General features: G+C 40.9%; 1 long non-coding RNA gene across 1 annotated transcript in view; it reads right to left on the minus strand.

Annotated features, from left to right (window-relative positions):
• Nucleotides 1-10,617, minus strand: part of LOC110131397 (uncharacterized) — a 289,821-nt gene extending 279,204 nt beyond the window's left edge. The window contains exon 1 of the long non-coding RNA XR_002312175.2: nucleotides 9,882-10,617. This is a non-coding gene — a long non-coding RNA (uncharacterized lncRNA). The remainder of the gene's footprint in view (nucleotides 1-9,881) is intronic.
• Between the last annotated feature and the right edge of the window lie 14,985 nt (nucleotides 10,618-25,602).

Raw genomic sequence — 25,602 nt, forward strand, 5'->3', positions numbered from 1 at the left:
AAAAGCACCAATTCTTTGGCGCTCAGCTTTCTTCACAGTCTAACTCTCACATCCATACATGACCACTGGAAAAACCACAGCCTTGACTAGACAGACATTTGTTGGCAAAGTGATGTCTCTGCTTTTCAATATGCTGTCTAGGTATCATAGCTTTTCTTCCAAGGAGCAAGTGTCTTTTAATTTCATGGCTGTAATCACCATCTGTAGTGATTTTGGAGCCCAAGAAAATAAAACTTGTCACTGTAAATATATGCTACATTAAGAAATACAGTAACTGCCCAATAAACTCTCAAGTGAAAGCTATATATATGCTATAGTATTGTTTTCAACTTATTTTCTTTAATAATGTGAGCATCTACAGACAATATACAGCTGACGCTTGAACTATGCTGTGGTTAGGGGCACTGACCTACCATGAAGTCAAAAATCTGTGTATAACACGCACAGTTCTGCATCCACAGATACGCCGATGGCAGGTCATGTAGTACTGAAGTATTTACTGTTAAAAATTTGTGGGGCTTCCCTGGTGGTCCAGTGGTTAAGAATGCACCTTGCAATGCAGAATCCAATCAGGGTTTGATCCCTGATCAGGAAGATCCCCTATGCCATGGATCACTGAGCTACTGTGTACCACAGCTACTGAGCCCATGTACTGCAACTGCTGAAGCCTGTGCACCTAGAGCCTGCGCTCATCAACAAGAGAAGCCCACGCACCACAACCAGAGGGCAGCCCCACTCGCCACAACTAGAGAAAGTCCACGCATAGCAACAAAGACCCAGCACAACCAAAAATGAAATTAATTAATTAATCTAAAAATCTGTGTACAAATGGATGCTTGCAGTAAAACCCATCTTGTTCAAGGGTCAACTGTACAGATCTTCCTCAATTTACAATAGGGATACATCCTGATAAAACCATTATAAATTGCAAGTATTAAGTTGAAAATGTATTTAATACACCTACCCTACCAATCATCATAGCTTAGCCTAGCCTACCTTAAACATTCTCAGAACACTCATAGATACTAATGATATTAATGAGAAAAAACCATCTACCTTCTCGAGAGCTCCAACTACCTCTATTACACAGAGGACTGGAAACAGATACACACAAAACAGTATCTGCCACCAATAATTTAAAAAACTTTAACTTCGGCTTTGTGAGAGCCATCAGATCTCCATTTCTTTGTCTTTATCCATGAGTCGGGGTCTTTATCTGTGCAGAAGTAACACCAAGTCATGTTCACAGGTGGGTTTAACTTCCACTGGCCACTCAGCATCAGCAGTCAGGGATGGGATGGAGGAAGCACTGATTAATAGAGCTTTAAAGGCTGCTTCAGATGCCTTAAGGCAAATACAATATCCAAGAGTTCCACATCTTCCCACTGTTTCAAAATTTCATTCATAATCACTACTTTAGCCAAATTATACAGGACGGCAGTTTCCCAATGACAAAAGCCTGTTTCCTTTATTTTTTTGGCACTTCAAGGGCAACCCAAGGCTATTTCAATACATTATGGATATGCAGTTACAGAAAAGAAATCAGGAAATGGAGACAGGGACAATGTCCTCAGAGGATGCGGTAGAACACAATGGAGTCTATATCTGGTCATTATATTTAAGGGAGCAGGCACAAGGGAGAACACAGCTGTAATGCCTTAATAAGTACCCTGGGCTGCTTAGAAAGGAGGGAGCTTTGTCTAAGCACAGGTACAGAATTTTCCACAAAGGGCTCCTACCCTTAAAGTGTTCATCTTTCTAACCCCCAAAGCTTAGCACAAGTAACAAAAGAAAATCTTTTTCTCCAAAGTTGAAAAGAAAATATCTACCCATTTCTTATGTTGCTCCCTGGTTCCCTATATACAGAGCACTTCCTGGGGGAAAATGACCTAAAGTGGTAGAATTCTTTAATGAAGGTTCTCACTTTATTACAGATTAAATGCACCACATTGTCAATTTATCAAACTATCAACATGGATTGAGAAGTAGTTCGCATGCCTGCTGGATTTGTGTTATTAGCTCAAAGCTGATTATCTGACTATTTTTCTATAAAAGCCCAGCAACTATAGATCTGGAGAATCCACGCCTCAGAAGAGATCAGCAATGTGGCCTTGTGAGCTCACTGTGCTCCCTCAGCAAACCCTGTCTCTCCACCTAGAGCAAAGCTCTGGACAGTAGCCACTGTCCACTGTAAAGCAGTCATCTGGAGAGTATGTAATTAAAATTGATTTTGTATCCACCTATATACTCTTTTTAATCAATTTACTATTTCCTTGTTGAATTATTCTAAAGACTGAACCTCACAGGACAAAGGGCTGTTTATTTTTACAGAAACATCATTGTACAAAATGTTGAAGTTATTTTCAAACAGATAATAATTCTCACAAATTTTTTTCAAAGAAGGTTTACCAACTTCTTTGTCCTTTGAACCAAAGCCAGAGATATTCCATAGGACTCTGAGAAGTGAAAAAGAAACAACCAATAATTTTCATGAAGCAGTGGTGGGCAGAGTGAGGGTTTCAGCAAATGGCAGTTGTGAGAGTTTGTCAAACCTTCCAGAGTATTCTCCTACATATTACCAACTTAAGGGATGAAGGCAAATGGATGCTTTGGCAGATGTATCTTACTAAAGATATTTAATATCTTACTGAACTTACTAAAGATATTTTCTCCACAACACTTCCGTTCATTTTAAAATTTCCTAATCCCTCATATTAATTGTCTTCCAGTTGCTCCCTGGTGGCTTAGAGGGTAAAGCGTCTGCCTGCAATGCCAAAGACCCAGGTTCAACCCCTAGGTCAGGAAGATCTCCTGGAGAAGGAAATGGCAACCCACTCCAGTACTCTTGCCTGGAAAATCCCATGGACGGAGGAGCCTGGTCGGTTACAGTCCATGGGGTCACAAAGAGTCGGACACGACTGAGCGATGACACAAAGTTGAAATATCTAGAATAATTTCCTTTCTTCTGACCAACTCCTAGCTAATCCAATAAGGAATACAAATTACCCTCAGATTGACCACTTTTATATTTAAAAAGTAAAATAGTTAATTTTATATAGTCCGGGTAACCAGGGTTTAAAGAAAATTAACATTTCTATCTAGTCAGATAACAATGGTCACTTCCAACCACACTTCATCCTTCATTCACACTTCATTCAGACACATAATCTGGGTTCATGCGATCACAAGGTTGGTTACTTGCATTCATTTGACCACTGAGTACTGCCCTTCATAAATGTCAGCAATGGCCCCTCAGATCACTGATACCATCTCCAATTAATAGTGTAGGACACCAACTATATGGCAGTCCTAGATCCCACATGGAGAAATAGATGAATTTGAAATCAAACCGGATACTGCCTCATGCCTGAGCCCTTTCTGTCACAGGCACTGACTTTTCACCATAGTATGTCATGTTACAGAGTGATCACTATGAACACTTTGGGAATTAATATAAGGTAACCAACACTATACATTGTTTTGTAACAGCATCTACATTCTGAAATCTCTCCTGGATGGCCAGATACTATGGAAATCTTCCCAGCCAGCTCATAGCAGTAGATGTGTGGCTTTCAAGATGCTGTGAAAACCTAGTACCAGGTGGGTCCCCATGGGATGGGCTCTCAAGAAAAGGTCTAACAAAGGGGCTGACTAAAGGATATGGATTTAATGCAACAGCAGTAACAACAACAATAACAAAAATGTTATTCCCAAGACTTATGTCTGGAAGACATACTGGCTGTACTCACCTGGGTTTTCTATGAAACACACATGGTGACATATTTCTCCCAAAAACCATCACTTTCTTCAACTTTCTTAACCCAATTCTGGAAATTCTGAGGCTCTTACAGAAAAGATGTACTTTTTTGCTGAGAACAGTGCAACAGCAGAGCCCTCTCTTTGGCAGGCAGTACTTAAAATATGCCCACTGGACTTCACAGTGAGAGGCTTGGCCTCACCTTGGGGCAAGAAACTGTACCACCAGCAATTTTCCCTGCCAATCCTTCCACATGACGAAGCACATATGGATGCAAATAAGCTAATCCTTCTCTGGAAGAGTAAGCTGCACCTGGCAGTACCTTACAGAAGCGCCAGACAGAGAAGATGTGATTGTGAGGTACCTGGGGGACTGCCACAAAGCAGGCTGGGAAAATCCCCACCTGGGATACCTTAGATAAAACCTAATCATCTGCTGGGATAATTGGCCTCTGAAAGGGATACATGCTAATAATAGCATCAAGCCATAAGGTTATTAAACTGCCGAAAGGTTGGGAATATGTGCCTATTGATTAGAGGATTCCTGAAGATAGCAAAGCCACCGGTTAAAATAAATGGATCACATGATATGAAGAGGAAGAAACTGTGCATCCTGTTATGTGATAAAGAAGACTGAGGGACAGGTCATCTCCTCACATAACAGAACATACAGAAATTACATAAAGAGCCTGATGGTTCTCTGTAAAAATTGGGAAACACCCAAACCACCAAAATAATGATGCTGGTACAGAATATAATTAGGAAAAGGAAAATAATCCTAAAAGGATCTGTAAATACATGGTCTAGCTTGCTTTCCAAAACATGCCCCTTTAATTTCTCTCTCTACCCTGGATTTTCTAATGACATGTTTTAAAACATGTTGATGATATCACTACTCTTCCTCCCACAGAGAGATGGGTGTCCATGCCCCCTCCTTAAATATTAGTGACCTGCTTGTAACCAGTGAGATGGGGGAAAGTGATGCCACAACACTTCCAAAACTAGGCAAGAAAAGACAATGCAACTCCATCTGGTTCTCTTGGAACATTTGCTCTAGGAAAACTCAGACTCCATATAATAAATAGCTGCCCTGAGATCACCATGCTGGAGAAGGTGAGCAATGAAGCAATTCCCTACTGCCCCAGCTGTGGTTCTGGCTAACCACTTCCCTCAAAGCTCAGTTGGTAAAGAATCCACCTGCAATGCAGGAGACCCCAGTTTGATTCCTCAGTCAGGAAGATCTGTTGGAGAAGGTATAGGCTACTCCCTCTAGTATTCTTGGGCTTCCCTTGTGGCTCAGCTAGTAAAGAATCCACCTGCAATGCGGGAGACTTGGATTCTATACCTGGGTTGGGAAGATCCCCTGGAGAAGGGAACGGCTACCCACTGCAGTATTCTGGCTTGGAGAATTCCATGAACCATATGGCCCATGGGGTAGCAAAGAGTCGGACACGACTGAGCAACTTTCACTTCACTTCACCAGCTTCAATTCCCAATCAAGTGAATGAGCCATCTGCTGCCAGCCAAACCATTTGATGACCATTGCCACAACCAACATCTGATCACAACAGCACAACACACACCCCCAAAAACAGCTGCCTGTCAAGCCATTTCCAAATTCCTGAGACACAAAAATATGAGCAAATAAAAAGGTGATTTTTTTCCCGACACCATTACGTTTTGGGATAATTAGTTATGTGAAACATTGCTAACAGTCTCCAAACTTCCAACAGATAATAACATTTTGTAACTGTCTTTCAATTGACAAAGTGCAATCACATCATCTCAATTAATTTTTATAAATATCATGTGAAGGTATAATAATCACACACTGCAATGACCGGAACGATTAACATCACAATTAGGATTCAGATCCGTCTCATCTTACTCCAATGACCTTCAGTGTTGTGCTGACTCCCAAACAAGGTGATATATTTTAAATGGTTAAAAAATTTATTTATTCAAAAATGCTAAATGGTATTGAAAAGACTAACAGCAGTGTTCCTTTGCTTGATATTTCCAGATGGACTGTCTCTCCATATATTTGTGTATTTTTTTAATTAAAAAAATAATAAAGCAATTCTTTCAAAGTCTAGATGACAGCCAATTCTTGCATTTCTTTATATTTGTAAGTAACAAGATGATTTCTATGCAATTTTACCCTCACCATTATATAGAACAGATCAATTTTCAGGAAATGAAATAAAAATGAATTTTAACCATGGATGGAAAGACTTGTATTTCATAACAACTCTCTGGATTTCATATTTTTAATCACACATTGAGAATTGATTGATTGGGGTCCTTAAATTTAGAATTTGCTTACTCCTAAAAGAGTTTGCCAAATCTGGCGTGTCATCTAGGTATTTTGAATGCCCTTGTGTTAATTTTTTATAATGGAGAAATCAACAAAAACACATTTACTTTTTCTTATTAAGGGCACTAATGTGATACAAATAAGTGTACAACATGCTTCCAGCCTTACAAAAGCTTACAGTCTTGTTGGGGCTATTTAGATATAAATTTGTATGATGCAGAAGAAAGCATATTGGATTAGGAATATACTTCCTCACATATCTAAAAAGGGTACTATAAATATGAAGCATAAACATGCCTTATAATTCACAAAACACAAGCAACTATGATATAAAATATGTGCAGATTAAAACAAACATTTTATCCAAAATGGTGATTGGAGCCCATGATATTTCTGCTCTGTTTTTGGAAAGTATTAAGTTATATTTTACTGGCTGATTCCAAAAGGAAACAGCCCATTGCTGATTACTAACCCCTTCTGATTACATACACCACACAAGAAGAAAACACAAAACCAGGTTTACTAGGAATTGTAATCAAGATAGACATTAGTGAGATTCCAGGAATTCACCTGAAGTTCAGTTCAGTTAGGTTGCTCAGTCATGTTAGATTCTTTGCAACCCCATGGACTGCAGCACACTAGGCTTCCCTGTCCATCACCAACTCTTAGGGTTTACTCAAACTCATGTCCATCGACTCAGTGATGCCATCCAACTACCTCATCCTCTGTTGTCCCCTCCTCCTCCCACCTTCAATCTTTCCCAGCATCAGGGTCTTATCAAATGAGTCAGTTCTTCACATCAAGTGGCCAAACTATTAGAGCTTCAGCTCAGCATCAGTCCTTCTAATGAACATTCAGGACTGATCTCTTTTAGGATGGACTGGTTGGATCTCCTTGCAGTCCAAGGGACTCTCAAGAGTCTTATCCAACACCACAGTTCAAAAGCAGCAATTCTTCAGTGCTCAGCTTTCTTTATGATCCAACTCTCACATCCATACATGACCACTGGAAAAACCATAGCTTTGACTACAGACCTTTGTTGGCAAAGTAATGTCTCTGCTTTGTAATATGCTGTCTAGGTTGGTCATAGCTTTTCTTCCAAGGAACAAGTGTCTTCTAATTTCATGGCTGCAGTCACCGTCTGCACTCATTTTGGAGCCCCAAAAAATTAAGTCTCTCACTGTTTCCATTGTTTCCCATCTATTTGTCATGAAGTGATGATAGGACCAGATGCCATGATCTTAGTTTTCTGAATGTTGAGTTTTAAGTCAACTTCTTCACTCTCCTCTTTCACTTTCATCAAGAGGCTCTTTAGTTCTTCTTCACTTTATGCCATAAGGATGGTGTCATCTGCATATCTGAGGTTATTGATATTTCTCTTAGCGATCTTGATTCCAGCTTGTGTTTCATCCAGCCCAACATTTCACATTATGTACTCTCCATATAAGTTAAATAACCAGGGTGACAATATATAGCTTTGACATACTCCTTTCCCAATTTGGAACCAGTCTGTTGTTTCATGTCCAGTTCTAACTGGTGCTTCTTGACCTGCACACAGATTTCTCAGGAGGCAGGTCAGATGGTCTTGAAGAACGTTCCACAGTTTGTTGTGACTCACACAGTCAAAGGCTTTGGCATAGTCAATAAAGCAGCAGTAGATGTTTTTTTGGAACTCTCTTGCTTTTTCAATGATCCAGCGGATGTTGGCAATTTGATCTCTGGTTCCTCTGCCTTTTCTAAATCCAGCTGGAACATCTGTTAAGTTCACAGTTCACATACTGTTGAAGCCTGGCTTGGAGAACTTTGAGCATAACTTTGCTAGTGTGTGAGATGAGTGCTAAGATCATGACATCCGGTCCCATCACTTCATGGTAAATAGATGGGGAAACAGTGGAAACTGACTGACTTTATTTTGGGGGGCTCCAAAATCACTGCAGATGGTGATTGCAGCCATGAAATTAAAAGACACTTACACCTTGGAAGGAAAGTTATGACCAACCTAGATAGCATATTAAAAAGCAGACATTACTTTGCCAACAAATGCCCGTCTAGTCAAAGCTATGGTTTTTCCAGTGGTCATGTATGGATGTGAGAGTTGGACTATAAAGAAAACTGAGCACTGAAGAATTGATGCTTTTGAACTGTGGTGTTGGGGAAGACTCTCAAGAATCCCTTGGACTGCAAGGAGATCCAACCAGTCCATCCTAAAGGAGATCAGTCCTGAGTGTTCATTGGAAGGACTGATGTTGAAGCTGAAACTCCAATACTTTGGCCACCTGATGCGAAGAGCTGACTCACTGGAAAAGACCCTGATGCTGGGAAAGATTAAAGGCAGGAGGAGAAGGGGATGACAGAGGATGAGATGGTTGGATGGCATCACTGACTCGATGGACATGAGTTTGGGTAAACTCTGGGAGCTGGTGATGGACAGGGAGGCCTGGCATGCTGCAGTCCATAGGATCACAAAGAGTCGAACATGGCTGAGCAACTGAACTGAACTGAGATGAATGCAAGTGTGCAATAGTTTGAACATTCTTTGACATTGCCTTTCTTTGGGACTGGAATGAAAACTGATCTTTTCCAGTCCTGTGGCCACTGCTGAGTTTTCCAAATTTGCTGGCATATTGAGTATAGCACTTTCACAGCATCATCTTTTAGGATTTGAAATAGCTCAACTGGAATTCTATCACCTCCACTAGCTTTGTTTGTAGTGATGCTTCCTAAGGTAATGATGCTTCCTATGGTGAAGTGATGCTTCTTAAGCATCACTTCCTAAGGTAGTGATGCTTCCCAAGGTAAAGTATGCTTCACCTGAAGTAGGTCACTAAAAGTCTAAGTTGAGGCTTATTAGCACAGATGATGCCTAATTAAAGTGAATAAGACAAACGGAATTGTGAAATATATATAAACCATTTCTGAAATTTCTTAGAGCAATTTACCTAGACTCTATGAGAATACATATTTACATACTCTATGGTAGCTACAAAATCTCAATTTTCCTGAAGTTATTTTTTTCTATCGCCACTAAGAGGATATGACATGTTTCAGAGAAATAAACTAGAGAATCGGGCATAGTTCACTTGCACCAGGCATCTGATTTAATACTATGGGGAAAATCTCACGAAAAAATACGAGGTTCTCTTGAAACATTAAGGATTCAGAAGAGAATATGCCCATTTCTCTTGATTTCTGTATTTAAGCACAAACCAGTGGAGGAAATTTTCCTGCTTTAAGTGATTCAAACCAGCAGCAGGACGGCACTCTGGCTTGTAAATCAAGATGACAGTATCTTGATGCCAATGCCCCCGAGTTGTACTACAAGCTTGTGGCCCATTTTTGGCTTTAGTTTTCTGTCAAAAGAAACAACAGCAGTGGAACATTGAACATTCGAGAAAATCTTATTAAGGAGATTCCAGTCCAAGACAGTGACCTACACAACAAACCTACAGTTACATATGGAATAACTCCCTCTTGGGAATAAAACCTGAAGACTCGTTGGTTGAGCGGCGCCTACATTTAGGGAGGAGGAGACAAGGAGGAGAGAAGGAGCGGGTAGGACAGGTGCACACGGATCCCCACAAACCTCACCCCCCGAGGGGCAACTCACAGTCAGGAGGGAACTCACACCTTCAGCTTCTCCCTGAGGAGTGAAGGCTTTGAACCCCACATGAGGCACCTCTAACCTTCATGACCCACATCTCAGACATGAGCCTCCAAAACCTAGCTTTGAACACCAAGGGGGCTCACCGCACCAGACCCACACTGCGGCCATCTGGGAAACAGCTCTGGAAGGCCGGCACTGACTCACCCGCCAGTGCCCAGCGTGGAAGCCTCCTCCAGGGACGCCCAGCCTGTGCGGCAGAGGCTCTGCTGGTCCTGAAGCGTCGGCTCAGCGGCGGGCGTCTGATGTCACACACTCGGGAGCCAGAGCCGGCTGGGGCTCTCTCGGAGGGAGACCCGCAGGCGGCGTCTCTGTGCCCTCTTTCCAGGGCCGGAATCTCCCAGGAGGGACTTTTCCCACATCAGGCCCTAAGTTCCTGGGTGTCAGTTTGGTACTCAGTTTTACATCAGGTGCGTTCTTTGATATAGGTGCTGGGTTTTACACCAGGTCACCCAGCTGTATATTTCGTGCCCCATTATTATGTCAGGTGCCCAGTTTCAGGTACAATGTCAGCTTTTATGTCCGGTGCCCCGAGGTTTACATCAATTACCCCAGTCTCCTGTCAGGTTCCAGGTTCATGTCAGGTACCTAGCAACACACTACGTGTCATGGTTTTACATACGGTGCCCGGCTTTGCTTCAGGCGCCCAGGTTTACTCAGATATCCAGGTTCTACGACAGGTACCCGGGTTTTACGTCAGGCCCCCAGGTTTACATCAGGCACCCAGTTTTACCTCAGACGCCCAGGTATGTCAAACACCCAGTTTCTATGTCAGGCACCGTTTTACATCAGGCGCTCAGGTTTACGTTAGGTGCCCAGATGTACGTCAGGCGCCCAGTTTCTACGTCAGACGCCTGGTTCTAGTCAGGCACCCAGGTTTACGTCAGGCGCCCAGTTTTACATCAGGTGCCAGGGTTCTGCGTCAGGCACCCAGTTTTATGTCAGACGCCCAGTTTCTACGTCACAAGGCAGGGTTCTGCGTCAGGCGCCCACATCAGGTGCTGGGCTTCTACTCCAGGCGCCACATCCGGTGCCCTGGTTTACGTCAGGCGCCAGGTTTTTTCATGCGCCTAGTTTTTACATCAGGCACCCAGGTTTATATTAGCGTCCAGGTTCTACATTATGCACCGTATTTTTACATCAGGCGCTGGTCGTCTGATTTCTACATCAGGCGCCCAAGTTCTACATTAAGCCCCCGGTTTTTACGTCAGATACCCAGGTTTAGGTCAGGTGCCTGGTTTTTATGTCAGGCGCCCAGGTTCTACAGGCACCGAGGTTTCCGTTAGGCGCCCAGGTTCTACCTTAGGCACCCAGTTTTAGCATCTGGTACCCCAGTTTTCCATGGGGAACCCGGTTTTAAGTCAGCTTTGGGGTTTTACATCTGATGCCCCGGAGTTTACATCAAGTGTCCCAGTTTTATATCTAGTCCCAGATTCATGTCAGGTACCCGATAATAAGTCAGGTGTCACGGTTTCACATCCAGTGCCTGGTTTAGTGTCAGATGACCCAGCTTTCTGTCTTGTACCCAATAATTTTTTTTTAAGTAAAGCTTTTATTATTTGCAGCTTATGAGAATATGTAGATTAACATATGTAGAACCTACATACAACATATGTAGAACCTAATACAAACTAATGGAATTAGTATATTATTTTAGCTAGGTAGGTCCCTGGATAGATCAATAAACAAAAATAAGATTTTCATATACCAACAAAAAAAATTTGCAAATGAGTTTTAAAGTGAATTCTATTGTACAGCATGAAAAAAATACTAAAGAGTCTCCCTTATTTGTGGAGGATGTGCTCTTCCCATGCCTGAACCTCAACCAACCTCCTTCCCATGCCTGAAACTGAGAATACTAGGCCTTGTGTATAAAGTTTTTCATATACATACATACCTGTGATAAAGTTTAACTTATAAATCAGTCCCAGAAAGAGATTAAAAACAATAACTAATAATAAAATAGAGCAGTTATAACACTATTGGAAAATTCAGCAGTGGCCACAGTACTAGAAAAGGTCAGTTTTCATTCCAATCCCAAAAAAAGGCAATGCCAAACAAAGTTCAAACTACCACACAATTGCACTCATCTCACATGCTAGTAAAGTAATGCTCAAAATTCTCCAAGCCAGGCTTCAGCAGTACATGAACCATGAACTTCCAGATGTTCCAGCTGGTTTTAGAAAAGGCAGAGGAACCAGAGATCAAATTGCCAACATCTGCTGGATCATCGAAAAAGCAAGAGAGTTCCAGAAAAACATCTATTTCTGCTTTATTGACTATGCCAAAGCCTTCGACTGTGTGGATAACAATAAACTGTGGGAAATTCTGAAAGTGATGGGAATACCAGAACACCTTACCTGCCTCTTGAGAAACCTATATATAGATCAGGAAGCAACAGTTAGAACTGGACATGGAGCAACAGACTGGTTCCAAATAGGAAAAGGAGTATGTCAAGGCTGTATATTGTCACACTGCTTATTTAATTTATATGCAGAGTACATCATGAGAAACGCTGGGCTGGATGAAGCACAAGCTGGAATCAAGATTGCCAGGAGAAATATCAATAACCTCAGATATGCAAATGACACCACACTTATGGCAGAAAGGGAAGAAGAACTAAAGAGCCTCTTGATGAAAGTGAAGGAGGAGAGTGAAAAAGTTGGCTTCAGGCTCAACATTCAGAAAACTAAGATCATGGCATCTGGTCCCATCACTTACTGGCCAATAGATGGGGAAACAGTGGCTGACTTTATTTTGGGGGGGACTCCAAAATCACTGCAGATGGTGACTGCAGCCATAAAATTAAAAGACGCTTACTCCTTGGAAGGAAAGTTATGACCAACCTAGACAGCATATTAAAAAACAGAGACATCACTTTGTCAACAAAGGTCCATCTAGTCAATGCTATGGTTTTTCCAGTGGTCATGTATGGATGTGAGAGTTGGACTGTAAAGAAAGCTGAGTGCCGAAGAATTGGTGCTTTTGAACTGTGGTGTTGGAGAAGACTCTTGAGAGTCCCTTGGACTGCAAGGAGACCCAACCAGCCCATCCTAAAGGAGATCAGTCCTGGGTGTTCATTGGAAGGACTGATGCTGAAGCTGAAATTCCAATACTTTGGCCACCTGATGTGAAGAGCTGACTCATTGGAAAAGACCCTGATGCTGGGAAAGATTGAAGGCAGAAGGAGAAGTGGATGACAGAGGATGAGATGGTTGGATGGCATCACCGACTTGATGGACATGAGTTTGAGTAAACTCCAGCAGTTGGTGATGGACAGGGAGGCCTGGCGTGCTGCGGTTCGTGGGGTCACAAAGAGTAGGATACAACTTGAGTGACTGAACTAAACTGAACACTATATTGTAATAAAAGTTATAAATGTGGTCTCTAAATATTTTATTGTACAAATTTATTGCCTTGTTCATCTTTTAACTAAGCACTTACCACACAATGGCTGTATCTTCTGAAGTCTGAAGTCCAACAGCTGAACTAGCACAAGTTTTTCCTTCTTTGCAATTTCATAGAGGGAACATTTGTTATTCCTAGATCTTAGCAACCTCAGCATATGATTTTTTTCCTTTATTATGTAAAGAACTTTCATCTTTTCACTTAAAGGAAGAACCTTATATATCTGAATTGCCAGCATCACTACTCTTGCACTTTGGGGCCATTATTAAGTAAAATAAGTGTTCCTAGTACACAAGCATTGTGATGCTATTGTAACTAAGCAGGACCTATGAGGCCTTCAGGTGAGAGACTCCTCCCCACAAGTCCTCAGCTTTGGTTCCTCTCTGAAGTACTTAGACAACAGTATCTGATGCACATTTTCCTGCATTGCTTTACAGATGCTAAAACCACCACCAAATGGAAGTTAGCTACTTGATGACCATAAGCACATAGACTCCCCAGACCTACTGGAGCCTCAGGATTGATCATGTTAATCCCTGTGACATTGCCCTCTTAGCTCACCATCAACCTGTCAGAGAACTGTGCCCTGAGACACTCCCACGCCTTGGGTCTTCTCTCCCACAACTTGTTTTTAAAAATGTCTCCCTGAAGCCCATCAGGGTGTTCAGGTGTTTTTGAGCATTAGCTATCCTGGACTCATTGGCTGGTGCCTTACAATAAACGCTGCCTTTTCCTTCACCACAATCTAGTACCAGTAGATTGGCTTTACTGCGCATGGGCCAGCAGACTCAAGTGTGGTTCAATAACACAGTGACAGTCAATTTGATAACCAAGATGGGTACTAAGTAAGGGGTGGGACAGAGCAGGAGGGCACAAAATTTCATCATGAGACTCAGAAAGGTGCCCAATTTAAAATTTATGAATTGCATATATCTGAAAATTTTCATTTAATATTTCAGACTCATTTGATGCTCTGGTTTTACATCCGGTGCTCTGGTTTTTGAGACTGCCTCCAAGGGGCACCTCTACATCACTTGACTCTGGTGGGGCCTTTGCTTTCAATCCCACAGGACTGTTTGTATTTGCATATTTTAAAATCTACTGCCTAAGCCTCTGGCTTCCAGTCAGCCTGAATCTAGGTTCTGACTGAGAGTCCCCCACTTTGGAATACTGACTGGTCTTGGTACAACCTCAACCACTGAAAGTGAAGTCGCTCAGTCATGTCTGACTCTTTGCAACCCCATGGACTACAGCTTACATTACCAGGCTCCTCTGTCCATGGCATTTTCCAGGCAAGGGTACTGGAGTGGATTTCCATTTCCACTAAGAGCCATTAAAAATAAAATAGGCTGGGCTTCCCTGGTGGCTCAGTGGTAAAGAAGCCACCTGCCAATACAGGAAACACGGGTCCCATCCCTGACCCAAGAATATCCCACATACCACAGAGCGACAAAGCCTGTGCACTGTAACGGTTAGGCCCACACTCCAGAGCCCACACACCCCAACTACTGAACCCTCACTTGCAACTTTTGAAGCCCACACACCCTGGAGCCTGCTTGCTGCAACCAGAGAAAAGTCCGAGCATCAACAAAGACCCAGTGCAGCCATAAATAAATTTTTTAAAAAATAGAGCTGATATGCAAGTTTTCTAAACCTTGGAACTTGACACTTTGGACTGGGTAATTCTCTGTTGGTGGCCAGAGGGGTTCTTGGGCATGGAGGGAGGATTTCCAGCATCCCTGACTTCTACATATTACGTGCCAGGGGTATGCCCCCCTTCAGTTGGGACTCAAGACATTGCCAAGTGTCCCAGAGGGAGAGAAAAATCGCTCCCAGTTGAGAACCACTGCAGTGGAGCCACTAGATGATACCTTTCAGCTCCAAATGTTTATAGTCAAAATGAAAGCAGAATACATCCATGGCTAATTCATTTCAATGTATGACCAAAACTACTGTAATGATGTAAAGTAATTAGCCTCCAACTAATAAAAATAAATGGAAAAAAAAATAAAAAATAAATAAATAATTACCTGTAATAATAAAAAAAAAAAAAAGCAGAATACAGTACATAATGAGCCTGCCGAATCCTCCTAACCAACCTGTGTCATGGTAGGTATCATCCTCTTCTGTACCCAAATGTAAAGCTTGCAGAGCTGTTTGCCTCAATAACGTTCCACACCTGGACTGTAGGACTGAAAACTCCGACAGACCCTGTAAAATAGATGACAGGGTGTCCTGCACTATTAACACAGTTAAGAACCTCCGTGAATAGCGCTTCTAAGCTATTATCTGGAGAGAGACAGGAATGTTGAAGAGTTTCTCCACAGGAAAGCACTTATCTGCACAGTCATAAAAGATAACCCATTACCATGGCAGGAAATCAAAACTGCAATAAATTTCAAAAGAGAAACATGAGGAGGCAGGGGCATAAAGGACTAGTAGAAAATCTCAAGTGACAACATGCCCCATACAGAAACCAGAGGAGGGCAGTGCAGGCCATGACCACACTGTGTACAGAGTGCCCTGATGCTGGTGCTGAACAAGGAGACACTTAGAAAACTGATGCAAATGCATCCAGAGGGTCTAGACAATACTGCTTAGACAAGGCCTTCTCTCCATCATCCAAATCATGTTCAGATTAAGCTGAAAACATGACAAAGAAAACCTCTGTATTGAATTCTGGCCACTGAGAAAGTTCTATTTGGATGCTGTTAAATAGCTCATGAAATTAAAACTCACACCTGAACTAAAAGTCTCCATCTTCTTTTGTTTGTGCTAAAATTCTAAAGCACATCCCATAAAATATTTTAAGGCAAGAAACTTCAAAAACTCCAGGAAGTATGTTTAGTAAGCATAAGAAGAAATCACTGAGCTATAGATATTTATGGCAAGTAAAAATTGGCTTTTATTAGTTACTTTGTCTAAATAACACTCTTGTAAGCGCATTTTTAATAGGGAATTGACATGACTCTCTACTTATTATCATACAAGGTTCTCTCTTTTACTTCTCTGTTACATTAATACAATTTAAAGAAAAAGGGGAATCCTGAATTAAAAAAAAAAAAAGACTAATTGTTTTCCTTTGTTTCTCGCAAGAATTTTATCACAGATTCCCCTTAAATAAGAAGTATGGGGGCTTCTCTGGTGGCTCAATGGTGAAAAATCCCTCCCTGCCAGTGCAGGGTTTGACCCCTGGTCCAGGAAGATTCTATATGCCACGGAGCAACTAAGCCCATGTGCCACAACTACTGAGCCTGAACTCTAGAGACCAGGAGCCTCGAGCGAAGCCCACGTGCCCTAGGGCCTGCGCTCCACAACAAGAGGATCCGCCACAGCCAGAGGCCTGCACACCGCAGCGAGAGAGTAGCCCCCACTTGCCACCACTGGAGGAAAACCTGTGCAGCAGTGAAGACCCAGCACAGCCAAACAATTTAAAAATAACTAAATCAATAATTTTTAGGTTTTAAAAAAGAAGTTATCACTATTTTTAAAAAAATATAGGATGGAAAGCACAGAGGAGTCGTATTCCTGAAAAAACCTCTTCCACCGTTTGCCAGCTACATGATGCTGTTAATTTGCTTAATATTACTGAGAACCGAGTTTCCAAGAGATTGGATATAACAATTATACACTACTCATGGGGTGGTTGTGAAAATAAAAAGAAAGAGCAGACAAGAAAAGGCTTTGCAGACCATAAAGTTCAATCAAGGGCTGTTTTGTTGAATTAACGTAAAATGTGTCCACAATGTGGTTTCCATAAAATGTTCCATCATGCAGATGACCAAGAGGCCCAGTTTGAAGAAACTTCAGACAGGCTTTTTCCAGGCTTTAGACCCTGACTTCCCTTTCCTCAAAGGATTTTCTTTAGAAAACTTATAAATTCTTTCTCTGCCCGTTTGCTATGTAAATCCTTTTAAAGGCCTCTTGCTCCTTGTACCTTCCAGGAATGTCTTCCTCCAGGAACTGGGGGCCACCACTTTGAAACGTTAACATCAAGGAAAAGAGCCCTTCAGTCTCCCAGTTTCTGTGGTAGGGTAGGGGCCCAACTTCCAGGAGCACTTTGCTCCAAGTTGTAAAACTACCGTCTGTCACTGAAGATAGGAGAAAGTTTACTTTTCCTCTGGGAAAGATCCATTAGTGAATGCAGGTGACCCCATTCCTTGGCTATTCAAAGCTCTCCCATCCTTTGTTTCAGCAGAGTTAAGTTCAGATTTCAGTTCTGGCCTTTCTCCTTTGTTGCAACAGCCTCGAAGAAAGTCTTCCTCACCTGTTAAATTTTGTCTTGTAGGATTTCTGTTTTGGCACATGTTTGCAAACCAAATGAAAATATCCTGGGATTTATTTGCAGCAAAACTTAAGAGCCTCCCTAGCTTCACCAGTGACAAATATGTTCTAGCTCTCCTTAGTCTTTAATAGACTGCAATGTCCTGGAGGCGAGGGACTGACCAAAAAACTGACCACGTCTAACAATGGCCTGTCTATGTGACCATGTATTCAACATGTGAATCAACGTGTTATAACTGAATCAGCATACATATCAGAGTTTCACTTATCAGAAGCCAGAGCACTTGAAATACTACCACAGGTGGTAAATCTGGTAATGCTGCAAAGCAGATGACAAGATAACTCATTTTTAAAGTACTTTATTGAGGTATGATTGACATACAAAAAGCTGTATGTATTTAATGTACATGACTTGAAGAGTTTGGAAATAAGTATGCACCCATGAAACCCTTAACCACAATCTATGCCATAAACCTACCCATCACCTCCAAAAGTTTCCTTATACTCTCCTTACTTATCATGTTTTTGTGATAAGAACACTCAACATAAGATTTATCCTTCAGAAAATTTTTAAGTATATAATACAGTATTGTTAACTATAGCCACTATTCTATGCAACAGATACCTAAGACTTATTCATCTTGTATAACTGAATCTTTGTACCTTTTGGCTGGTACCTCCCCATCTTCCTTAACTCCAGTCCTTAGCAACTGTGGTTCTGAGCCACTGCTTCTGTGATTTACATTCCTCTTGTAAGTGGTATGCAGCATTCTTCCTGCTGTCTGACTTAGTTCACTTAGTATAATATCCTCCAGGTTCATCCACATTGTTGCAAATGACAGGATTTCCTTCTTTTTTAAGCTTGAATAATGTTTCATTTCAGCTGTTGGCCACATTTTCTTTACCCATACATCTGTGGATGGACATTTAGGTGGCTTCTGTGTCTTGGCTGTCGTGAATAATGCTCCAATGAACATGAGAGTAAAGATCTCTATTTGAGATATTGATTTAATTTCCTTTCAATATATACCCAAAGTGGTTTTGCTGGATCATAGGATAGTTCTACTTGGTTTTGAGAAAACCGCATACTGTTTTCACAGTGGCTGCATCCGACTACGTTCCCAGCAGTAGTGCACAGAGGCTCCCTCTTCCTCTCACTCTCCCAACGTGTGTCTTTTGGTTTTTGGTTTGTTTGGGTTTTATTTTTGCTTTTGTTTTAAATAATAACCATCCTGATAGGTGTGAAGTGATATCTCATTGTGGTTTTGATTTGCACTTTTTCCCAGATGACTGGTGATGTTGAGCCTCTTTTCATATACCTGTTGGCCATTTGTATGCTTTTCCTTCAAAATCAATGCATTTCAGTGCAACTTTATAAAATAGTGACTTTGGAGATGGATTGTACATGCATAAATATACAAATCTCAAGAAATAGCAACATCAGACATTTGTCAACATTAAACAAAGTTTAAACCTAGTTAATTTAGCTCTAAAACATTTTACTGGAAGATGCAGAAAAAACAGATGTGGCACAGGTACAAGACAAATGAGCAGAGTACAGTCTTAGGAAGAAAAATAGAAAACTCTGAAATCCTTCCATAATTTTCAAATACTTCCAGCATAAAGTAAAACACCTTAGCACATCAAAAATGTTGGCCAAATCTGGACGAGATCAAATCTCTCCTCTTTCTTTCTTTGCATTTGCTCCTCTACCCCTCACACTCAGTGTCTTCTTGTGAATGGAGAGGAACCTCCCCCTACATGTCAGATCCTGAAACAGCTAAATCTATTACCACGATCGATTACCACGATCATCTAAAACCTTTGTTTACACAAGAGGGCTTGCAAATGGGTCACATAATCACTGTATCACATCCAAACCCAAAAGCCCTATGAAATCTCTTCCATCTCAGTGTGAGTAGGCCTCTGCATTTTTCAAAGCAAGTCCATCTATTGTCTTTACCATCACTAGCAGCAAGTTAAGTATTACTATTAAGTCCACTTTATTTGTGAGAAGTGTGATGTTGATTGAGTTTATTTCTTACAACTTTGTGAGTTTATATAAAAACCACATATTTAATATGTACAATTAGATGCAGAAAGGGTGTCAATTTCTTTCTCATGTGTCAAGACAGCACTTACGAAAGGCCTTCAGCCCATTTCTTTGTGAGATAATCAGATCCCTTGCACAAGTGCATGCGTGCTCAGTTGTGTCCAACTCTTTGCAATCTCAGGGACTGTAGCCCACCAGGCTCTTCTGTCCATGGGATTTCCCAGACAAGAATACTAGAGTGAGGTGCCATTTCCTTCTCCAGGGGCTCTTCCTAACCCAGAAATCGAACTTGCATCTCCTGTGTCTCCAGCATTGGCAGGTGGATTCTTTACCTCTGAGCCACCTGGGAACCAATCAGATCCCAGGAGTGATTAAAAAGTGATCTCTGATTCTGTATGTTCCCAGAAGGGTGCTGGGACTGAAATGCATCCAGAGGGATAAAAGATGGACATAACATCACCAGGACAACCAACAGGGTTAACCTGAGTTTTTACCAGATCCCCAGATCAGCAGGTAAACACATAACATGGACTTAGAATGACAGGTGCTTCTCTGTAGAGTCACAGGGGTCAGCGGGGCAGACTGGTCTTCTTGGACCCAAATCCCTGAAAACACCTGTCTGCCTATGGAACGCCTCACCACACACAGACAGTGTCACACTCTAAGGCCACAGAAACTGCCCCTCCAAAAGAAAGAATACTCCTGAATCTCCAAATTGGTAAAGCCATCACCATGCTGTTAAGTCCTTTATTCTTCATCTACACTAAAGGGATGTGTGTCCTTTGCCTGTCTCTTGATATTTCACTGTCAATCATCTTCTCCCTTGTGAAAAACATGCAGAGAATCAGAAAACAAATGAATAGTAGATCTGGTAGTTCAGAAATTCCAATTATACATCTAATACCCTTCTGCTGTCTCCTTAATATATGAAGGAACCCTATAATATAAACTTCATAAATCACAGAACTGATCCCAAAGTTTATAATCAGAAAATAATAAATGCTTTAAGGTTGTTGAGGGAGTTCTTTTTCTGATTAGGATGTAGAACAGTGCAAAACACCATCATCCCCATGGTAACAATAAGGAGAAAAAAAAACTACTTTTCTATAAAGCTATCAAAGAGCAGTGGCAATTAAAAAAAAGCATTAATGAGCTATTAATATGTTCCAGAGAGAGACAAGCAAAGGGCTGAATACATCCTTAGCAGTAAATCCAATCTGACTTTGCAAATTCCAAGCAAAGTTGCCATAGATGGAAGAGGAAGTGATTAGGAGACACCAGCCAGGTTTTATCCATGAGGGCAGGCAAAAGAAAGAAAAATCTATAATAGCTCAAATATAAAAAGGATGGTTCAGCCAACATATCTGCAATCTTCCACCCCCTAGCAATTTTTCTGACTAAGTAGCAGAGATAATTATGAGGACAGAGCTAAAAGACAGAAAAAAAATTGATCATTTCAATGGTGTTCAGACCCCAGGACACTGTAAAACCTGAAGCCATAAGTAAATCATAACTAACTAAGCTAAAAATCAAACCATTTCAAGCTCAAACTTGGGAAGATCAGAAGGATTGATGTGTCCCTTAGTTAGGAACACTGGGGATTTCCCTACCTCGCCTTTTGTAAATAATGCTGTGATGAGCATAGGTGTGCACATATCTTAACAAATTTGTTTCATATTCTTTGGTTAAATATCCAGAACTAGAATAGCTGGACCATTTGATAATTCAATCCTTAATTTTTTGAGGATTCTCCATACTGTTTTCCATAGTGGCTGTACCAATTCACATTCCCACCAATAGCATAGGAGTATTTCCTTTTCTCCACACACTCTCCAACACTTATTATTTCTTTTCTTTTCAATGAGAGCTATTCTAAGGGGTGTGACATGATATCTCATTGTAGTTTTGGTTTGTATTCCCCTTATAATTAGTGATGCTGGACGTCTTTTCATATGCTTGTTGGCCATCTCTGTGTTTTCTTTGGTGTTTATTCAATTCCTCTGCTCCTATTTTAATGGCATGTTTGAATTCATGTTGTATGAGTTATTTATATATTTTGGATATTAACCCCTTATCAGAGACATGATTTGCAAATATAGTCTCCCAGTCAGTAGGTTGTCTTTTTCATCTTGTTAATGGTTTCCTTTGCTGCACAGAAACTTTTTCATTTGATTAGTTCTCACTTGTTTATTTTTGCTTTTATTTCCCTTGACTAAGAGATATGTACAAAAAAATATTGCTAAGACCCATGTCAAAGAGCATACTGCCTATGTTTTCTTCTAGGAGTTTTACAGTAAGCATACAACATAAGTGTTCATCAAATAATGAATGGATAAAGAAAATGTGATACATGTATATATAACATATGCCATTTTTACCCAGTGTTACTTCAATTAGCCTGGAAGAGGGCATGGCAACCCACTCCAATATTCTTGTCTGGAGAACCCCATGGACAGAGGACCCTGGCAGGCTATGGTCTATGGGGTTGAAAAGAGTTGGACACGTCTAAGCAACTAACAGACACACACTTCAATTAGAGAGTAGAACATGCAATATTTAGCAGAAGATTGAATAAAGTATACAGGTAACCTTTATTAAGCAATAAATAAATGTCAATCACTGTGTTTCACTCCTGCATTTCATCTTTGCAATAGCCATATAAGAAAAATGCTATTACTTTCCCAATTTGCAGATGAAGTGCCTGAGGCTCCTTACCGTCGCCAAACTAGGAAAAGTCAAAATTCCCATTTGTCATCACTCCTGACTAAGTAATCACTCATCGTGTTAATGCTACATGTTCTCCATCTACTTCATTCTCGAAGCACTATTGTGAGGTTTCAGTGGCTGACATAATAGAACCAAGGACCCTAAGAAATTAAATAACTTGTCCAGAGTCACAAGCCAGCCACCGGCATCGCCAGTAACATGAAGCAGGTGTGTCTGCTTCTAACCAGCAAATGCTATGCTGACTCCCTGGCTTTATATCAGCAGGATGCAGTACTGTCATGTGAAGCCCTAGCAGACACTATAACTCCATGCTTCCACTGCACTGCTTATAAAATGCCCAGATAAGATAAGAGATATTTATGAAGGGTTATTTGAAGGAAATGAGCCCATCCATTTCTTTATAATCTAGAGCTAAAGCCCGATCATCAGAACATTGCAGGCTCGGAACATATTATCCTGGCCTGCTGCAAAATTGCTTTTCCTGAGTTCAACGTTCTGTCCTCGGTGCTTACTGAGGGATGAGTCAAGAAAACATTCCACAAATCCCATAAATGTGTTTGCAACAGAGAAGTCATAAGAGAACATTTTTACCTTGCCTCCCTTACTCTCCTATTGATAAGGTGAATATCCCAATGAGAACTATCCTTTAAAATTAGATACAGGGTCAAACTTTACATTCCTTGAGAATTTTCCTTAGCATTTATTTTATTTTTTATTTTAAAAACACAGAAATAGTGCTTACCTTGTGCCAGTCACTGTTTTAAATGTTTTACTAATACTGGCACATTTGATTTACTCCTCATAACATGCCTATATAAGGAAGTTACTTCTATCATTCTTATTAAGTTAATGAAGAAACAGAGGCACAGGGTGATTACTAAACTTGCCCAAGGTCATACAGTTAATAAGTATTTGTTTTTTTTTCTTCACTTACAATTTGAAAACAAGCGTGTTTGCTTTCTCACTGAGTTTGCTAGGAGGTTTGGAAGCAGAATTTTTACCCAACCCTAGAATTTTTGTAGGATACTTTACCTGTAAACATGCATTTTGTCTTCCTTTGAAGTTTTTTTTTTTTTTTAATTTATTTGGCTGCACTGGGTCTTAGTTGCAGCATGCAGGATCTAGTTCCCTGAACAGGAGTCAAACCCAGGCCCTGATTGGGATCATAGAGTCTTAGCCACTGGATCACCAAGGAAGTCCCTGTTTCGAAGTTCTGATATTGCATTGTATTGCATTTTCTTTGTTCCTGGATGGATAGATATATGAATAAAAATAACAATGGAGACAAAGACTGAGATCTAGATAAAACTACAATTAACATGGGCAATTTCTATATATGAAGACAAGTTCTCTGTAACATTAGATCAAGGGGAAAGAATCATTTCTGTACTTGATTAAAGGTTTAATATGAATTCAAATTAAATAAAATTATGAAACAAAGATTTAATGGTAATTCAAATAAGAAACTAAACATGTTTAGGCAAAAGGACGGAGGATGGCAATTTTTACTACGAAAGAAAGTGAAAGTGTTAGTTGCTCAGTCCTGTCTGACTATTTCCCACCCCAAGGACTGCAGCCCACCAGTTTGCTCTGACCACAGAATTCTCCAGACAGGAATACTGGAGGGGGTAGCCATTCCTTTCTCCAGGGGATCATTTCAATCCAGTGATTGAACCCAGGTCTCCTGCACTGCAGGCAGATTCTTTACCATCTCAGCCACTGGGCTATATAATTTTTAACATATAATGATAATTTTCTAATGCACAAATTCAATGGGTTCAGGAGAAAAGGTAAAAACATATACAGGAGTTTGTCATTGTGCTGCCCAGAGGTAATAGTTTTTTAAAGCAATTTTTCTTTACAGGGTCCAGAAAAGCAATAAATTTAACAAGGCACAGGAAAACAATGAGGAGCCCAAGCATAAAGACCACATACTAGAACACAGTGACACTTAGAAATACCTGTTCTTGTCTTTTGTTGCAAATAAGATCCTTCAGCGACAATAGATTTTCCTTTATAATCACTCACAGCCAATTCCAATTTCATACAGAGGTGAGAGTTTAGCTCTGCAGCTGAACCAAAGCTCCTTCACATGGAGAAGTAGTTTTCAACTTTGTCTCTATGATATTCCTTTGTCTGAAAAGGGACAAGAAGAACTGTTCCCATGAGCAATGGATGGCGTCTGTGAAAAGAAACACCCATTTATTTGGATGCTCTTTCTTTATCAAATTACTTATTCACTGATCATTCTTCCAGGAAGCATGCTAAAGATACCACCAACATCACTATCTCAGCAGAGAAACTGAGAAGCCAGCTGAACATTTCTTTGACCAAAAGTATTACATTTTATAGGCAACAGTCTCCCTTGTGTGTGGGAAGTGGTGGAGTCTGCTTCATTTCTGTGTGCTGCGTTCACAAATACCACAGGCTCTGTGGCTTCCACGGAGAAGTTTTTCTCACAACTCTGGAGGCCAGAAGTTCAAAATCAAGGCATCAGCAGGGTTCAACCTTCTGAGGCCCTTCTCCTCGGCTTGTAGACGCCACCTTCCCCCTGTGTCGTCACATGGGCTTCCCTCTATATGTGTCTGCGTCCTACTTTCTGCTTCTTCCATTGGGAATGGCCTCATTTTACCCTAATTACCTCTTTTAAAACCCCCATCTCAGGACTTCCCTGGCAGTTCAGCAGTTAGGACTTCACCTTCCGATGCAGGGGGTGTGGGTTTGATCCTTGATCAGGGAGCTGAGATCCCACCATGCTTGTAGCCAAAAACAAAAAAACAAAAAAACATAGAACAGAAGCAATATTGTAACAAATTAAATAAAGACTTTTTAAATGGTCTATTAAAAAGCAAAGACTTCACTTTGCCTGCAAAGGTCCATATAGTCCAAGTTATGGTTTTTCCATTAGTCATGTACACATGTGAGAGTTAGACCATAAAGAAGGCTGAGCACCAAGGAATTAATGCTTTAGAACTGTGGTGCTGGAGAAGATTCTTGAGAGTCCCTTGGACAGCAAGGAGATCAAATCAGTCAATCCTAAAGGAAATCAACCCTGAATATTCACTGGAAGAATGGATGCTGAAGCTGAAGTTCCAAGAATTTGGCCATCTGAAGCAAAGAGCAGAGTCACTGAAAAAGACCCTGATGCTGGCAAAGATTGAGGGCAAAAGAAGAGGGTGGCAGAGGATGAGATGGTTAGATAGCATCACTGACTCACTGGACATGAATGTGAGCAAACTCTGGGAGATAGTGATGGACAGGGAAGCTTGGTGTGCTGCAGTCCATGGGGCTGCAGAGTCAGACATGACCCTGCAACTGAACAACAACAAATTAAAAAAAAAAAAAATCTCCAAGTACAGTCACATTCTGAAGTATTAGGGAGTTAAAGACTTCAAC

The sequence above is a fragment of the Odocoileus virginianus genome, chromosome 20, assembly GCF_023699985.2.
Source record: "Odocoileus virginianus isolate 20LAN1187 ecotype Illinois chromosome 20, Ovbor_1.2, whole genome shotgun sequence".
Lineage (NCBI taxonomy): Eukaryota > Metazoa > Chordata > Mammalia > Artiodactyla > Cervidae > Odocoileus > Odocoileus virginianus.